At 54.9% G+C, this 17,264-nt stretch overlaps 1 protein-coding gene across 4 annotated transcripts in view; it reads left to right on the top strand.

The window, feature by feature from the left end:
- Positions 1-594: 594 nt before the first annotated feature.
- The window catches only part of MAMLD1 (mastermind like domain containing 1), a 118,580-nt gene continuing 101,910 nt past the window's right edge, over positions 595-17,264 (top strand). For 3 of the 4 annotated variants that reach the window (XM_025275868.3, XM_025275867.3, XM_025275869.3), the window contains exon 1: positions 3,041-3,174. The gene's annotated coding sequence lies outside the window, so the exon portion shown is untranslated. Of the gene's footprint in view, positions 1,174-3,040; positions 3,175-17,264 lie in introns of those variants that run through there. The other variant, XM_044936579.2, reaches the window with a different exon arrangement.

Genomic DNA, 17,264 nt, shown 5'->3' with positions numbered 1-17,264 from the left:
GGCAGAAGGGAGAAGGCTGGGAGCGTGGAACCATTTTGAAGATGGAGACAAGAGAACTATCTGCCTCTCTGGATATGGGGTGTGAGCGAAAGAAAAGAATCCAGGAAAACTGTAGGGAATTTGTAGGATGGAGCCGCGGTGAACTAAGGTGACAGACTATGGGAGGAGTGTGCTTCAGGGACGGTCAGGAGTTCGGCTCAGGCCTCGTGGAGCTGGAGATGTCTAGCGGCCATCCAGGCCCTTGTGCCAAGCAGGCCGTGGATCCTCTGGCACGGGTGCGCCTGGGATCTCCCTGACTCCCAGGCCCCACGGGGAAGTGAGGACCACCTGGTCCACTGAGGATGCGGAGAAGTGACACGAGGGTGGAGGGAAGGCTCCTGGGAACGGATCCCCGTTTTCCACCCCAGGATCAGTGCACTTGGAGGTGGACCGGAAGCAAATTTGAAAACCACTCGCAACACTCGGTAACAGACAACAGTTATGCCTGCTTCCGTTTTGTTTAATCCACTTTGCTTCAAGATGCAAACTTGCTCTCGCTCTACGGGGACGCGGTGGGTCTAGGATGACCCCCGTCCCCGCAGGACCCCGACCCGCCAGGGCCCTGGGTCTCCAACTGCGGCCTAGTGGGGACCGAAGGTAAGGAACTGCGATCCGTTTCGATCACCAGAGCGCGATACGTTCTCCTGGCAGGGCAGCCCTAGCGGGCCCCGGCCAAGGTGGATTCCTTCCCAACAGCCCGGCAGGGCCGCGCTTGCCCCGGGACCTGGACGGAGGAGCAGGACTCCGACACCTGTGCCCGCGGCGGGGCCCGGGCGTGGCTCCTCCGTCAGGAAACTTCGGGAAACGCTCCGAGGCCAGCGATCTGCTCGGGCACACCTACGCAGCCCACGAAAGGACTTCGTTCGCTTCCGGGAGGGGGCTCGGCGCTTCTCTCGGACTGAGGGCGTGGGCGTGGAGGGAAGGAGGGGCCGAAAGGGCGGCAGGTCCTCCCCTTTGTTCCCGGCCCGCAACTCGGCCGAGTCGTGACCAGATGTGCTGCTAACAGGTCGCTCCTCGGAGGTGCAGGCGGGAGCCCACAGGCCACTCAGGGGCTGCACTCGACGTTGCTGCTGTCGGACCAGACGCGGCGTCCGCGGGCTGGGCTCGGCCCCCGCTGCCACTCTGGAAGTTTAGGTTAGGAAATGCAGCCCAGACGGGGACCCTGGATTGGGGGGCGCGGGCCAGCCCCCGGGGGAGACGGGGAGGGGAGCCACGGGCCTTGGTGCCCGGGGGGTAGGGGGTGGGTAGAGGGCGGGCGGCACGCTCAGGCTCGCCGCCGTGCAGTTCACGAAAAAGCCGTGTTCCTGCAGAAGCCGCAGGTGTCTGCCCCGGGATAACCCCGCGCGGCGCGAGGCCAGGCCAGCTCAGCTCCTGCGGGGGCTCCGCCGGCCCGGGGCCAGAGAGGCGGGAGACTGGCTGGCACGCCCGGGCTTCTCGCCGAGCACGCCGGCGGGAGGCCGAGACAGGGTCCGCACCCGGGTGGGAGCGGGGGCGGCGGGGGCCCCCGGGGGAGGGGCGCCTCTAGGCCACGAGCGGGGTCGGGTGCAGTTCGGTAGTCGCCACCTGAGAGCCCGGGTCTCCACGGCTGTCACCGCGGGACACCTTGGCCGTCTGGGCGGGAGCCGGCGGGCCGACGCGGCGGCCGTGAGACCTGCGCTCCCTGCCAGGCAGCGGCCCGCGCAAGGTGAGCACCCTCCCGGGGCGAGGGAGATGAGGCCAGGGCCGCGGCTGGGGGTCGGTCTCTGCGGGGGAGGGAAAGGGGGACGGGCGTGGAACTGGCTACCTGAAGCTGTTACTCTGTCCCGGGTGACAATAGGGGTCCTCCGGGGAGCTGCCAGCTCTTATTCTCTCTCCCCCCCGACCCCCACTGTCTCTCCATCACGCCCCCACTGTGTCTCTTTCCCCCACCCCCGACTGTGTCTCTCTTACCTCGTCCCCCACAGTCTCTCCTCCCCCGCCCCCACTGTGCCTCTTCCCCCCCGCCCCAACTGTGTCTCTTCGCACCCCCCGCCCCGCACTGTGTCTCTTCGCACCCCCCGCCCCCCACTGTCTCTGCCTCCGCCCCCCCCCCCGTGTCTCTCTTCCCCCGCCCCCACTGTCTCTCTCCCCTCCGCCCCGCACTGTGTCTCTCTTTCCCGCTCCGGCCCCCTCTCCACCAGTGCCACTCTGGGATTCGATCTCGCCCTCTCTCTGGCCTCCCGCGGTCTCCGTTGGTCTGGCACGCGCTCCGGCCCTGTCGCTGGTGAGTGCTGGTTCTCCCGCTCTCCCAGCTCGCTCTGCGTCCTACCAGGGCGCACACCGCCGGCTCGCTCGGCCCAGAAGCGGGAAGTGTACCTGCCGCGCGCGCGGGGCCCCGCTTGCTGCCCTCCGGCCAGCTCCATCCGCTCGTGCCCGGGGACGCTCGGTCACCCCGCTGTCGCCTCTGGCCAGCGGCGCACCGTCTAGGCAGGCCACCTGCCGCCTAGGGCACCGACCGTCTCCCGCAGCGTGCGGAGCCACCGAGGTGAGTGTCCCCGTGCCCCTTCCTTGCCTCCCGTTGCTGCCCGGCTGCCCGGCTGGAGTTGACTGGAGAAGCGAGGCGACCACAGGGAGGCCAGCCTGTGGCCGCTTTCCTGTTCAGAGAGTGGCTGGACGGCCCCGTAGGCCCCTCTGGCGGTCGCCGCCTTCTGCTGCCCCCGGCCCGGTGCGGGCCCGGAACTCGGCGTTTCAGGACTCCCTGTCCGGCGGGGTCGCGGGCGGGGCAGCGCGGCTTCCCCTTTAAGGCCGGAGCCGCTCGTCGCCTTGAGTGTGAGGGTGTGTGAGTGTGCGGCGTGCGTGTCTCCTCCTCCCCGAGTGACACAGCAGTGAGAAATGCCTATCAGTAACTTAAACCCCCGAAACTCCACCTTCCGGGCGCGCGGCGCGGAGCCGGGCGGTGGGAATGGAGCGAGCAGACTGAGGCCGCCGCTGCAGCGCCGCCGGCATGAACTTGGCCGCGAGCTGAAGCGGCCGGCGGCGGGCGGGCTCGTGGGGCACCGGCCACTAGCCCGGGGAGATCTGCCACCAAGGAGGCCAGGTTGCCCGCGCTGGCGGCAGCCTGCCCCTTGGGCACTGCCCCCGCCGCCGCCGCCGCCGCCGCGGGAGCTCCGCAGCACGGTAAGGCTGAGGGCGGGCGCGGGAGGTCCGAATGCTCTGGGGGCGCCGAGCTGCACTTGTGGCCCCCACTTGTGGCCTGCGTCGCGGAGGAGCGCAGGCCCCGGGTTACTGAGGGCCGGGGGACCCCGAAGTTTGCTCCGAGCACACGGCCCACCTGGCGCTGCGCGTGGTCGCCCGCTTCTCTAACTGGCCGGGCCGAGCGGAGCGCAGCTCGCATACCCCGGGACCGTGGCCTGTGCCTGCACCCCGGCGCTCGCCGGGTGTCTGGAATCGGGCAGGGGCAGTCAAGCACTGAGGAGGGAAGGCAGAGGGGCGCGGGCCACGAGGGCTCACCCGGCCGCGCTGGGCCACCAGGAGGCTCCCGCTCGGTCCCGGCGCACCCGGAGCCGCTCGCTGCCCGGAGGCCACTGGCGACGCTGCCTTCGCATCCCGGCTCCCAGAGCCTGGACCAGTCGGCAGTGGGCTCTGGGCGCAGGATTCACCCCCCACCCCCACCCGTAGCCAGTTTGCCGCCACCGAACGGGAGTGTGGAGTGTGCGCGCGCCGAGCCCGCCGCCTCTCGCTCCCTTCCCTGCCAAATTCTCCTCTGGAGAGCGGCCCCGAGCAGAGCTGGCGGCCGGAGGCAGCCCCGACTGGGCTCCTGCCCGGAGCTCCCGGCGCCCCCGCGACCCGAGCTCCCAGGCCTCGGAGCAGCGGCACAACCCAGCGCCAACAAGGGCGGGTGGGAAGCCCCCCGGAGCGCCGCCAAATACTTTTCACGGCCAGTTGGCTCGGTCAGGCTCCGTCCCGAGGCAGCGTGTCGGAAGCCTCTTGGAAAGCTGGCCGTACCGTCTGATTTTGATCCGTGATTAAATGCGGACTGAGCAGACACTAATAGGATTAGATTGCAGAAAACTGCCCTGAAGTCGTCGGAACCTGAGCAGACAGACGCACTTCGGGCCGGGGTTTCGCCCCGTCGTGCCCCTGCAGCCGGGTGCGGCCGTTTGGGGCGCCCCGATTGTAGGTGTGAGTGTGTACGCGGGCGGGAGCACAGGATGGCTCAGGGACGTGGAGAGAAGTGACTTCACTTGCTGGGGTGGCTTGTCGTTGTTCGGCAGCAGAAGGAATTCCCCCCAGGGCGCCGTCCCCACGGCGAACGTGCCATTTGCAGGTAGCCGACCAAGGCCAGCTCCGGCACTTTGTGAGAGCGAGCGAGTCGGGTGTACGAGAGGCTGCCTCGCTGGAACAAAGACGCAAACTCTCCCCAAGCCTGAGCAATTTCGAAAGAGTTAGCTGGGAAGAGGAGAGGGCCCGGGTCTCCCAGGGGAGAACCCGCGGGGCTCGCGCCGCCCAGCCTGGGTCCCGCGGCCGGGGCGATCCGGTTCCCAGGCTTCGGCGAGCCGGCAAGCAGCATCTCAACGGGGCAGCCCAGCCTTCCGCGAGCGCGGGCCCCCACCCGAGTGATTACGGACCGGGGGGTCGGCCGCGCTCCCGCTAGGGCTTCCTGGCCGCCACGGTCGCTTGGGGCTCCCGGAGGCCGTTCAGCTTCGTCCCTCACCCCGCCTCTTGTTGTCTTTATAGATCCCCCCCCGCCCCATCCCCGTCGCCGCCGCCGCCAATTCGCTTTCTAAAAAGCCCCTTTGTTTCCCTGGAGGCTAGAGAGAGGGAAGGGGAAAGGGAGGCAGAGGCAAGGGGCGGGGGCGGCTGCCTCCCAGTGGCTTCGAGTTGCTTGGGACAGGAGGGCAAGTGTAGGCGGTGGGGGAGGGCGCTGGGTCTCGAAGCCACTCGGCAGGAATCTCGGAAGGTGTGGGGTGTCCGGCCGTGGACACCCGGGGCCCCCCGCCGCCAGGACGGCTGGGCGGGCGGCTAGGCTAGCGGACTGGCGCGGGGGCCAGAGGCGGCGCACGCTCCGCAGGATGGGCCGACGCCGCTCACCGCTCGTCACTGCACTCGCCGGTCCCGGGCATAGGGGGCGCCCTTGCCTCGGTTTCGCTTTGCAGCCCGCGCCCCTCGCTGTTAGGACTCAGGGTGGCTATCGCACCTGCTGGTGGCTGAGACGACGGCTGAGACGGTGGCGGCGACTCTGAGGCGTTCGCCACCCCGCGACTGCACCCCTCCCTCCTCCTGCGCCCTCCAGCCGCCCGCAGCCCCTAACACAGGGGTTCAAACGCTCCGCGGGGCCCCTTTGCATGGAGTGAGGGAGTCGGGACTGCCACCTCCCCTCTGAGATTCGTGCAGCCCGGGCCAGCAGTGGGGACGAGGGCGCACCTCTGGACTGTGAAGAATCGGCCGCCTGAGTAGGGATCCAAGGCCGGGCGCTTGGGAGTGTTAAGAACCCAAGGGTTCCCGGCATTAGTTGGAGTGAGGATTCAGCCGGCCCCATCCCTGACACCTGCCCTGCCTCACCCCACCCCCAAACTTGCGGGAAGTCGGTTTTGAGCTGAGGAATGTTAAACATACTGTTTGTGGTAACCTTTAGCCAGCCTGTCGGCCTGACTGGCCCCGCCACCGCACCCCCTGACGGGTCCGCGGGTCTACTTGTGAAGTTTGTTCAGAAAGGGAATACTGGCCATAAGAAAAATGGACAAATCAGGAGAAGTAGGTGGGGCCCGAACTCGACTGGTCGGTCTCCTGAGCAGATTCTTCCAGATCTCTTTTGCCCGCCTCCACCCCATCTTCCCGTTTAATCTCCTGGCCACGTAGTATGTGTGCCTTTTCACTGTCCTTCCCCTACTGCACTCTCTTCCGATCTCTGGAGGGTATTCGTAACTGTTGATCCGACATTTGTTCTCTGGTCTTTGGAATAGAAGGAGAAGCGTTAACTGTCCTCAGCCTCGAAACATACACATCCCCATTGCATCTAAAAACCACAGGAAGTACTCAAAGGGTAAACACGGGGTCCACCTTCTCCTTTCCCTTTGTGCTTCCCTTCTGGAACAAGATCATTGGAAAATAAAGCTGCTGATGTGCGAGATGGAACATATGGTGCCTCCATAAGAGAGAAGCTGAAATGGCCTTGAACCTGCCGGACAGACCAGCTGTTTGCTGCCAGCCCGAGCAGCTAATCAGCGACTTCCCCTTAAAGTAACAGCCCTCTTTTCTCTCTGTGACCAATGTGCATATTAAATAGGATATTCTCCAGAGGAGAAACGTCATAGGCGCCTATATTGCTTTGTGCTTCGTTAGTTCTGCAAAGATAGTCCCTGGCCCTGAGGGCCATTGGCCTCCTCCCTGGCCCTCGGCCTCCTCCCACGCGTGCCTCCACTGCTTAAGCGTGTTACCTTCAGCACTGGTGTATGAATGTTGCTCAAAGTGGAACTTGGGAAGGAGGCGGGAGAAGGGAAAGAGAGCCAGGCTGAGAGATTCCAAGATGCCCAGAAGGAAATCTCTGTTTTGTTGGTACTGGCTTTAGAAAAACTAGCAATTCTCTCCCCACCTCTTAAAAATATCACAAAGAGCTGCAGCTTTTCCTTGTAAGATCTCCTTAGAAAGCATCATCTTGTGCCTGGGACCATTTTCAGTTTTCCTTCAGTACAATGTGTTTGAGAAAGGTGGGGAGGGGGTGGTGAAACAGTTTGGCATTGGAAACAGAAAGACTTGAGGAGATACGAGGAAATTCCATGTTAGGAAATCATTAGCAAAGGGTTACTTCTGTTTTCCTGCCACTGACGCTGACAGTGACACAGATGTGTGGGTTGAAATAGGAACGTCATTGAATTTTTAAACTCAACTAGGAAATAGCCTGTTGCTGGGGTGGTGGCGGGGGCCATGCACTCATTGCATCTTAAGGTAAGAGATTTACTGTGGTTGATTCTTTGCACTAAGGAAAGGGATTTTGTCAAGGTTGGCCAGCACATTTAATATCATTTTTTTTTCCTTTTAAGCAGATCACCTAAAGGCTTAAAATACGCCTGTTAATAGATTCTCCCTAGGAAACTCAACTGCTGTTTAGGTTTTTGAAATGGGCAGAAACTGATCTTGGGCAAGTGGTCCTTCTGACAGCAGAACCACTTGCCTTCTTTAAAGGGGCTTCCTATCTGCCGTAAACTTTTTCCAAGATTCTGATTTTTCTTTTTCTGCAGTGATGCATTCGAGAGATCATTAGCCTAGGAGCTGGGAAACTTGTGTTCTAGAACAATCTCCCCACTAACTGGCACAGTGATCTTGGGCAAGTCCATCCTCCCTCCTTGCCCCCCTCCCCCCATCATGACCTTGGAGTCCAAGTGCCTTCCAGCTCTAACATTCTGTGATTTGTGAATGGAATAGTCATTTTCTGGGGAACTGAAATACTATTGGGGTGGGGCGGGGGCTAGATAGGTAAAGAAATGGAGCTGAGATTTTGAGGGGCAGCAAGAAGAGGGAGGAAGAGAAAAGGACAGAAGGTCAATCCAAACAACACAGAAGTGGAAAGTGTTCCCTCTCTGAGTCTTTCACCCATGTGAACTTCTAACCCAGACGCATGGATGCTGGAGGCTGGAAAGCAACCTGCAGGGCTTCCTGTCTGGTACCCCTAATCTGGTGGTCTGAGGACCTGCTGACGGCCAGCCACCTCAACACTGGGTTGGTTTCCAGATAACGGGACTCAAGCCCTTTGAAATTAGACTGGCATGTCTCCAAAGGACTCATCTAGTATAGAACAGATTTGGTGCTTTGCAGTTACTCAGTCAAGGTTTCAAGGACAAAAAGGCCTTCCTCCTCCACACATGTGCCCCACTGGAGTATGGGCTCTGAACTCACTGCTTCCTAGTCCAGCTGGATGTTTTTTAAAAAATCACATTTCCAACTTGGAGGACACAGCAGTCATGTAAGAATCTGCCACTAGCCTGCTTGATGTTAATATTGATTTTTTTCTTTTTTTTTTTTACCAATCACATTATGAGGGAGGACCTTTTGTCCTCTGAGCTCTCTGGCAATTATTTTGCTGCCATAAATGTTGATACACATATAATGGATGTAACTGAAAAATCTCCTTATCCAAGCAGAAAAGGCTGAGTGTTTGTTGGAGCAGATAGAATGCTGAGAGCGTGAATAGACCGACCCAGATGTGGTTGGGGAGGGAGATAAATGATCAGGGAACAGGAGTCACTTACTATGGATCAGCACAATAAACCAATTCCCATCATACACCTCTCAGAACGCCAGCCACTGGGGTAACCTAGGCAGCAGCAGTCAACTGTACGGCAGGAAAGCAGCGTCACCAAGCTCAGTGTGAACAGTCTGATTTTGCAGACACTGAGTCCTGAACTGTCTTCCAGACTTTGAGGCGAGAAACTTCATTAATCTGTACGAACCTGACTGGGTTTTATGGCAGTGCTTATTACTTGTTTCTGTCATCACTGTGTCATAATTTCATCTGCAAGTGTCGCAGAGGAGGAACATCGGGCTCCGGTGAGCCCTTGGGCAGTTGGGGGGGGGGTTCCCTGAGGAGATGAGGGGCTTGGCTTGTTATACTATTTACCTGCCAGGATTTCAGTGCATAGTCCCATGGGGTCCTGCTCGCAAGAGACCAGCCTGGCAGCTGAAGAACCAGGAGCATTTTCTGCAAGGGGAGGGAATAGGAAAAAAAAAAAAAAAACAGTTGGATTCCCTCCCTCTCCCACTCCATTGCTTTCTTCTTTCTCCCCATTCACAGAAGCACCCCAATTTCATCTGACCTCTTCATAATTCCCAAAGCAATCAGATTTGTTACTGTGGGGTGAGGCATAGTAGGGGGCTTTGCTGACTGTGGGCTCCCCAGAGTGAAGCCTTCCAGGGACAGGGCTTAAGTCCTGCCCTGGCTGCCCTCTGACCCACACCATGCCCCTGGGCACACAGCCCAGCCCCAGCTTCGATGGGGCATCCCAACCACCTTCACCTCCCAGGGTGCCCTGCTGCTTGCTCTGCCCAGGAAGTAACCCATTAAGTGGGAAATGCTGCTTTCCTAAGACTGAGAATTGTTCCACAAGGCCCAGAGGAGGATGAGCTGAGCATGAGCTTCCACCCTGCGCTTCTTCCTCTCCTCCGCCTGTGGGAAGATCTGGACTTGGTTTCTGCTGCTTCTAGAAGAGGCCCCTGAAGGCTGCAGGGCCTGAGCTATTGAATGACATCTGCCTTGGAAGGACCTGGTGACCCCGGCTTGTGCCTTCTTCCATCTCTGGAGAGGAAGTTTGGGCCTTTTGGAACTAAAGGCCTGATGACAGCTCTAAGTTGTCATCCTGAATGCTTCAGACAATCTCAAGTCCTCTGTCCAGCTGTCCCAAGCCCCTCTTCCCCATCCTTAACAGTGCTTTTCCACTTTGCCAGTGTTTGAACCTGAACCCCCCACATCACACGAATGGCACAGGGGACAGGATCCAGCCTTGCCTTCCTTTTTGGAAACCCCCTGGCCAGGTGACCCCAGTTCCTGCAAAGAATTGGCACTGGTGAACTAATGCACCTGGACACTCAGATGCTTACAGAATGTTCAAGCTGGAAGAGGAAAGTCCCATGGGTGCTAAGCAGGCATTGCAAACTTGGTACTTACCTGAGAGTGGGAGACTAGACTTTTTCCTTAGGTCTCCCCTCATTGTGCCACCTCAGGGAAGTCAGGCCTCCTCTCTGGGCCCCACTTACTCTTCTATAAAGTTACAGGGCTTTTCTCTTCCAGCTGAAATCGGAGGTTGTAAGTGAAGGATCAGACAGGGCCAAGGCTGTGGTGCCTCCAAAAGGCGTGTGTCATATCTTGTTTTCAAGTTGCTGATGGAGTGTGGGGCCATCAGCCCCTCGGAGGGCTTGGCTGGGTGGGCTTTGTTGGCAGTGGCAGGGGTTGTTTGGGTTTTGTTCTTAATGAGATCTCAGTGTGTAAGATCTGCCCCTGGAGGTTGCAACGCCAACTTTGGAATTTTAAGTGGGACAGTAGTTTCAGTGCGGTTGCCAACGTCACATGCTTTGCGTGTCTAATTCTGAAAGACTGGTGTGCTTTATGCTGGGTTTGGGGAGGAGGGCGTTTCTAAGCCGCTTGTCTGTCAAGGATTAATTTAACCTCTAATTACTACATTTTCTTCACAGTTTGCCACATGAACATGTTGTAACAAAAGCTCAAAGAAGTATGCCATTTCATTTTGCCACCACTCTCACATCCATGTGGAGGGATATTGAGTCAAATCGGACACACTTGGTGTTAAAATAATGGTGCTGACATTTGAATGAAAGTGAACAGTCTGGTTGTTTCTAGCTAACTGCCAGTGATGGGGTACAGAGAATTATGGTTATATGTTATGATATTATTGTGGTCCTCGCAGCCACAGCCCTCAAAAAGAGCCCTGAAAATATGGAGAGTGTCTCTGCACTAATCCCAGTGGGGCAGCCAGTGCTCCGACTTATGGCCTATGTGTTGCCTTTGGCACATGACTAATACCCTGCACAGGAGGGCAGCCTGGGAGCCCATCCTGTCCGCTAATAGGGCAGGTGGCAAGGTCTGGTTCTTCAGCAGAGGTGAGGCCATTATCAAATTGGAGCCTCCCAAAGGCCTGCTCCCAAGGCAGAACCCGTTCAGAGTGCAGTGACAGTGAAATTGCAGGATTACGCTACAGGGATGCGCCAAGCAGGCGACTCTCCTTCCCCCTCCATTTGCCCCTCCCACCGGAGCAGCAGCCACCTGGCAGCCCTTCAGGTCTCTTTATCCCCAAACAGCAGCGGTGGCTAATACTCAGAGACTCCTTCCCCACCCCCAGGGTGGCTGGGAAGTCTGGCTTCTCAGACAGGAGTCCTTCGCATCTGGACACTTGAGCTGGTTGTGGGGCCTCGCCTCCCTGCCCGCCCGAGGAAGTCATGCAGAGCTGAACTTGTACACACACACACACACACACACACACACACACACACACACACACACACATACACTTGTCTCAGGAGCTGAGAAGCATGATCCCTGTTCATTTCCTCCCCAAAAGGGAAGGCCCTTTGCCTTTTAGAACATGCTTTGACCCAGAAGTCTAGAACTAGAAGTTGGCATTGCCTCTTTTAGTATCCTCAGTACGTCCTCTCTGGAAGGCAGGACCCAGACAGACAGAGCTAGGTCTGAAACCCTTGTTCCACCCGGGGCTGAGGACAGCCTCCCTGGCCTTTTCAGTCATGCCTTTGGGTTGGCCCTTTGCAAAATTCTAAGCACACTAGTTTGGGTTCAGTCCCCCAACCTTTCCCTTCCTGCATCCTAGATCTGCCCACTCACCCTTACCTGAAAAGGCACCGTCCTCACCCTCTGTGCCTTCATTTGATTCTCTTGTGCGTGTGTGTAAATTGCTTCAGTCATGTCCAATTCTTTGCGACTCTATAGACTGTAGCCCACCAGGCTTCTCTGTCCGTGGGATTCTCCAGGCAAGAACACTGGAGTGGGGTGCCATTTCCTGCTCCAGGGGATCTTCCAGAGTCAGGGATCAAACCCATGTTTCCTGCGGCTCTTGCATTGCAGGTGATTTCTTGACCACTGAGCCCTGTGATTTCCTTACTAGGGAGAATCTGGAACCTCTTACTGGAATTATGGGATGTAAGGGTTGTCATTCCTTGGCGAGCATGTGCTCTTCAGGGTGCAGGTAGGAGGGCTTCAACAGTTAGAAACCCCTTTTGGGGAACCCCTCCCCAGCCCCATGGCATCCTGCCCACGTAAAGCTGGTTCTGTCCTTGAGATTGGAAAATGGCCAGGACCACCTGGCTGCCAAGACTCTTCTGAGATTGATTTCATAGAAGCCAACCCTGGCTGGTCTCTTGATCCCCAGTTCAGTTCAGTTCAGTTCAATCACTCAGTTCTGTCCAACTCTTTGCCACCCCATGGACTGCAGCATGCCAGGCCTGTCTGTCCATCACCAACTCCTGGAGTTTACCCAAACTCATGTCCATTGAGTCAGTGATGCCATCCAACCATCTCATCCTCTGTCGTCCCCTTCTCCTGCCTTCAATCTTTCCCAGCATCAGGGTCTTTTCAAATGAGTCAGCTCTTTGCATCAGGTGGCCAAAGTATTGGAGTTTCAGCTTTAGCATCAGTCCTTCCAGTGAACAGCCAGGACTGATCTCCTTTAGGATGGACTGGTTGGATCTCCTTGCAGTCCAAGGGACTCTCAAGAGTCTTTTCCAACACCACAGTTCAAAAGCATCAATTCTTCAGCGCTCAGCTTTCTTTACAGTCCAACTCTCACATCCATACATGACCACTGGAAAAACCATAGCCTTGACTGGACAGACCTTTGTTGGCAAAGTAATGTCTCTGCTCTTTAATATGCTGTCTAGGTTGGTCATAACTTTCCTTCCAAGGAGTAAGCGTCTTTTAATTTCATGGCTGCTGTCAACATCTGCAGTGATTTTGAAACCCCCAAAAAATAAAGTCTGCCAGTGTTTCCACTGTTTCCCCATCTATTTGCCATGAAGTGATGGGACTTGATGCCATGACCTTAGTTTTCTGAATGTTGAGCTTTAAGCCAACTCTTCACTCTCATTTTTCGCTTTCTTTAAGAGACTCTTTAGTTCTTCTTCACTTTCTGCCATAAGGGTGGTGTCGTCTGCATATGTGACATTATTGATATTTCTCCTGGCAATCTTGATTCTAGCTTGTGCTTCATCCAGCCCTGTGTTTCTCATGATGTACTCTGCATATAAGTTAAATAAGCAGGGTGACAATATACAGCCTTGACTTACTCCTTTTCCTATTTGTTGTTCCATGTCCAGTTCTAACTGCTGCTTCCTGACCTGCATATAGGTTTCTCAAGAGGCAGGTCAGGTGGTCTGGTATTCCCATCTCTTGAAGAATTTTCCACAGTTTATTGTGATCCACACAGTCAAAGGCTTTGGCATAGTCAATAAAGCAGAAATAGATGTTTTTCTGGAACTCTCTTGCTTTTTCAATGATCCAGCGGATGTTGACAATTTGATCTCTGGTTCCTCTGCCTTTTCTAAAACCAGCTTGAACATCTGGAAGTTCACGGTTCACGTATTGCTGAAGCCTGGCTTGGAGAATTTTGAGCATTACTTTACTAGCATGTGAGATGAGTGCAATTGTGTGGTAGTTTGAGCATTCTTTGGCATTGCCTTTCTTAGGGATTGGAATGAAAACTGACCTTTTCCAGTCCTGTGGCCACTGCTGAGTTTTCCAAATTTGCTGGCATATTGAGTGCAGCACTTTCACAGCATCATCTTTCAGGATTTGAAATAGCTCAACTGGAATTCCATCACCTCCACTAGCTTTGTTTGTAGTGATGCTTCCTAAGGCCCACTTTACTTCACATTCCAGGATGTCTGGCTCTAGGTGAGTGATCATACCATCATGATTATCTTGGTCATGAAGATCTTTTTTGTACAGTTCTTCTGTGTATTCTTGAGTCCCAGTTCATACCTAAAATGATTCCTGTCTCTCTAGAGCAGGGTCAGCTCTTTGCCTTGTGTGGCTCATGGACTTCTTTGAGAATTATATGCAATGGTGTATCTAATTTCAGGGGCTTGTATACCTTTCTGGAAGCCCATTCATTGCTCCTTCATGGGTCCTTTGAGATGGGTTAAGAATGCTTCAGTGTGGCACCATTGCCGGTTACCATTTGGATAGAAATGCTGCGATGTGGCAGAGAAGACAATGGCACCCCACTCCAGTACTCTTGCCTGGAAAATCCCATGGGTGGAGGAGCCTGGTAGGCTGCAGTCCATGGGGTCGCAAAGAGTCAGACATGACTGAGCGACTTCACTTTCACTTTTCACTTTCATGAATTGGAGAAGGAAATGGCACCCACTCCAGTGTTCTTGTCTGGAGAATCCCAGGGACTGGGGAGCCTGGTGGGCTGTCGTCTATTGGGTCGCACAGTCGGACACAACTGAAGCGACTTAGCAGCAGCAGCAGCAGCTGTGCTGTGGTGGGAAGAACAGTGAGTTTTGCCATTGGTGCCAGGTGTTGATCACCTGTGGGATTTGTTCAAGTTCATGAAGCTGCCCTAAGTGTCTTCATTTGTCAGATGGGTATATGAGAAGTCTGGCTTTACCTAGCTTAATGGTATCATGGCAGATTCCAGCAAGATAGTGTTGGTAAGATGGTCTTACAAACAGCAGGTGTGGGCATGCTCTCAGGTTGCTGATTGGTTACTCTTCATTTTGCCTTCCCATTTGGCCCAAGAAATTAAAGAAAAGCAGGTCTCTTTCGACATGAGCGTCCTATCATCCTTTCCTTTGAGATCATGTAATTTACACGCAGGCAAGTTAGCATAAAAGAGTCTGGCTTGGGAGGGATAGGGCACATGTGTCTTGGGATTTAGACAGTTCCCAACGCCATGCCTGGTTAAGGGTCCTGCTTGCCCAGCCCTCTTTGGCTCTGGAGTGGGGCCAGGGGGTGTGTCCCTGGCCCAGCACCGTGGAGGATTCTCCGCATCTGCCTGCCATGGAAATTAGCAGATGGGATCTGCAAAGGAGCTTGGGCTTTCCCTGTCCTTTATAAAGAGCAGTGCTGGTTGGCTTTGGACTGGATTGCAGACAAACTGAGGTGTCCCCACACCCTTTCTTTCTTTAGTTGAACCAGCCGATTCCCCAGGCTGGCTCAGTGGAGAGGATGATGAACATGGATGCTCAATACCGGCTCATCATGTGGTGTGGTAACTGCACCCCATCCTTTGCTGGAATGTCTCGGCCTTAGCTTCATTGTTTATCTGGAGGGGAGGAATCGTACAGGCCCCTGGAAAGCAGATAGCTGAATGGTGAAAGATACTGAAAGTGTTAGTTGTTCAATCGTGTCTCTTTGGAACCCTATGGACTATAACCCACCACATTCCTCTGTCCATAGGATTCTCCAGGCAAGAATACTGGAGTGGGTAGCCATTCCCTTCTCCAGGGGATCTTCCTGACCCAGGGATTGAACCCAGGTCTCCTGCATTACAGGCAGATTCTTTACCAACTGAGCCACCAGAGAAGCAGATGCCACCTGGTAATTTCAGACATCATCACATCATCAACTGAAACAGCAGTGCTTCTTCAATCAGAAAGTATGGCAGTTTGTGTTTGGCCTTTGGCAGATTCCCTGTTTGCAACCAAATTTCTGAGTCTAGTTCCACAGTGGGAAGAATATTCACCTAGGGGTTGGCCAACTTGTGCTCCAAGTCCACTAGGAGCCTCAGTTTCCCAATCTGTACAGTGAAGGGATTGACGAGGGGAATCTGAACGCTCTGCCCTCCTCTGCCATTTCATGCTTCTCTGAATTGCCAGGCTTCCCTGGTGGCTCAGTAAAAGAATCTGCCTGCAGCTCAGGAGACCCGGGTTCAATCCTTAGGTCAGAAAATCCCCTGGAGAAGGGAATGGCTACCCACTCTAGTATTCTTGCCTAGAGAATCCCCACGGACAGAGGAGCCTGGTGAGCTATAGTCCATGGGGGTCACAAAAAGTCGGACATGACTCAGCAACTAACACTTTAATTACAATATTTGAAAAGCAGAAATCATAATTTGTTTTTGAAACAACCTGAGGCTTGAAAGCGTGGGGGTTTCATTTTAGTTTGGTAGGTGGAGACTGTGACTCTTAGCAAAAGTTTGGGTAAAAACAAAAAGTGGATATGGATTTATGTAGGGCCAAAGAATGGGCTTCCCTAACAGCTCATTTGGTAAAGAATCTGCCTGCAATACAGGAGACCCCGGTTCGATTCCTGGGTTGGGAAGATCCCCTGGAGAAGGGATAGGCTACCCACTCCAGTATTTTGGGGCTTCCCTTCTGGCTCAGCTGGTAAGGAAACAGACTGCAATACGTGAGAACTGGGTTCAATCCCTGGGTTGGGAAGATCCTCTGGAGAAGGGAAAGGCTACCCTCTCCAGTATTCTGGCCTGGAGAATTCCATGGACTGTATAGTCCATGGGGTTGCAAAGAGTGGGACACGACTGAGTGGCTTTCACTTCCAAAGAATGGGGAAAGCATGAATTCCCTTAGAGACCCCTGCTTTTACACGTGAGGATGCTGGGGCCGGATCCCCCAGCAAGCCACCAGGAGCTGAGCTGACCCTGGACTCAAGTATTCCTGCTCTCAGCCCACTTGGGGGCTCTTTGTCCCACCCCATAGGTCATAGACCCTTACAGAAGAAGCACCCAGGCTTCCAGCTGGGGTGGGCCTGTAGTCAGTAGAATAGAGGACTGAGAGATTTTCATTTCTAGCCATCAAATAGTAGCTTATCAAAAAGGGATTTTTGTCCCCATCTCTGTCCCCAGCACCTGAATTGTTCGCAGCTAAATACTTTTGATGGCCTAATTTTAAATAAATCAGATTTTTTTAAATAACGGGGGGGTGTGGTCCTTGGGACCTTATTATTTTAAATGATTTTAATTTAAACATGTAAGATGCTTTGGGTTTGACTTCATATTTGCTAATTTTCATTATGAGAAAAAAAAAAAAAGAACCCAGCCCCCAGCCCCGCCCCACCCCTGATTTTTGCAGTGACTAACACTTTGTCTTGTCTAAGAGAAGCTTTTGCACCACTGTTTGCACCCATAGTACTTACCAGGTTTGCTTGTTTGTTAGTTTTCTAACCATATAAATGTATTGGCCACCTGTAGTTCATGGGGTTCTTACAAACTCTACCCAGCTTGTCCCCACAGGGCCAGCAGTTCTAGGACTGTTTCTCTTGGTTCTGGCCCAACCAACCACCTCTTCTCTGGGCCTGGCCACCACCTCCTCTGGCCTGGGACAGGACTACTATGGGGATGTAGAGTTGGAGAGATCCTGGTCTGAGAGGGAGGCAGCCTGGATGCCCGACTCAGCTCTGCTGCCTCACTGTGTGGCCTTGGATAAGTCCCTTCCCCTCTCTGGGCCCTTTAGGTCCCTTGACTACAGTGAGGGGCTGGCCTAGAGGGATGGTGGGCTCTCTGAGATTTTTCTTTTTATTGGTTTGGATTGTTCTATTTGGAGAATGTGATTTGACCAGTGGATTATATGACCTTTTAATCTTTTCTAGTGGTTAATTTCAGTAATTGTCTGAAAGAGGAAGGGGGACATCAAGTCCAAAAAAAAAGATGAAAATCGCTCTAGCACTTTTAAGTATATGTGCTTCTCTGCCCACATAGTTCCTGAAGGCTGTCTGCCTTTTGGAAAAATGTATCTATTCTCTCCTCCTCACACAGATTTGAGAGCATTGGCCTTGAAATCAAAGCAGA

This window comes from Bubalus bubalis, chromosome X, assembly GCF_019923935.1.
Source record: "Bubalus bubalis isolate 160015118507 breed Murrah chromosome X, NDDB_SH_1, whole genome shotgun sequence".
Classification (NCBI taxonomy): domain Eukaryota; kingdom Metazoa; phylum Chordata; class Mammalia; order Artiodactyla; family Bovidae; genus Bubalus; species Bubalus bubalis.
Note: the sequence above shows the minus strand (reverse complement) of the source record. Positions and strands in the feature narration are given on the sequence as shown.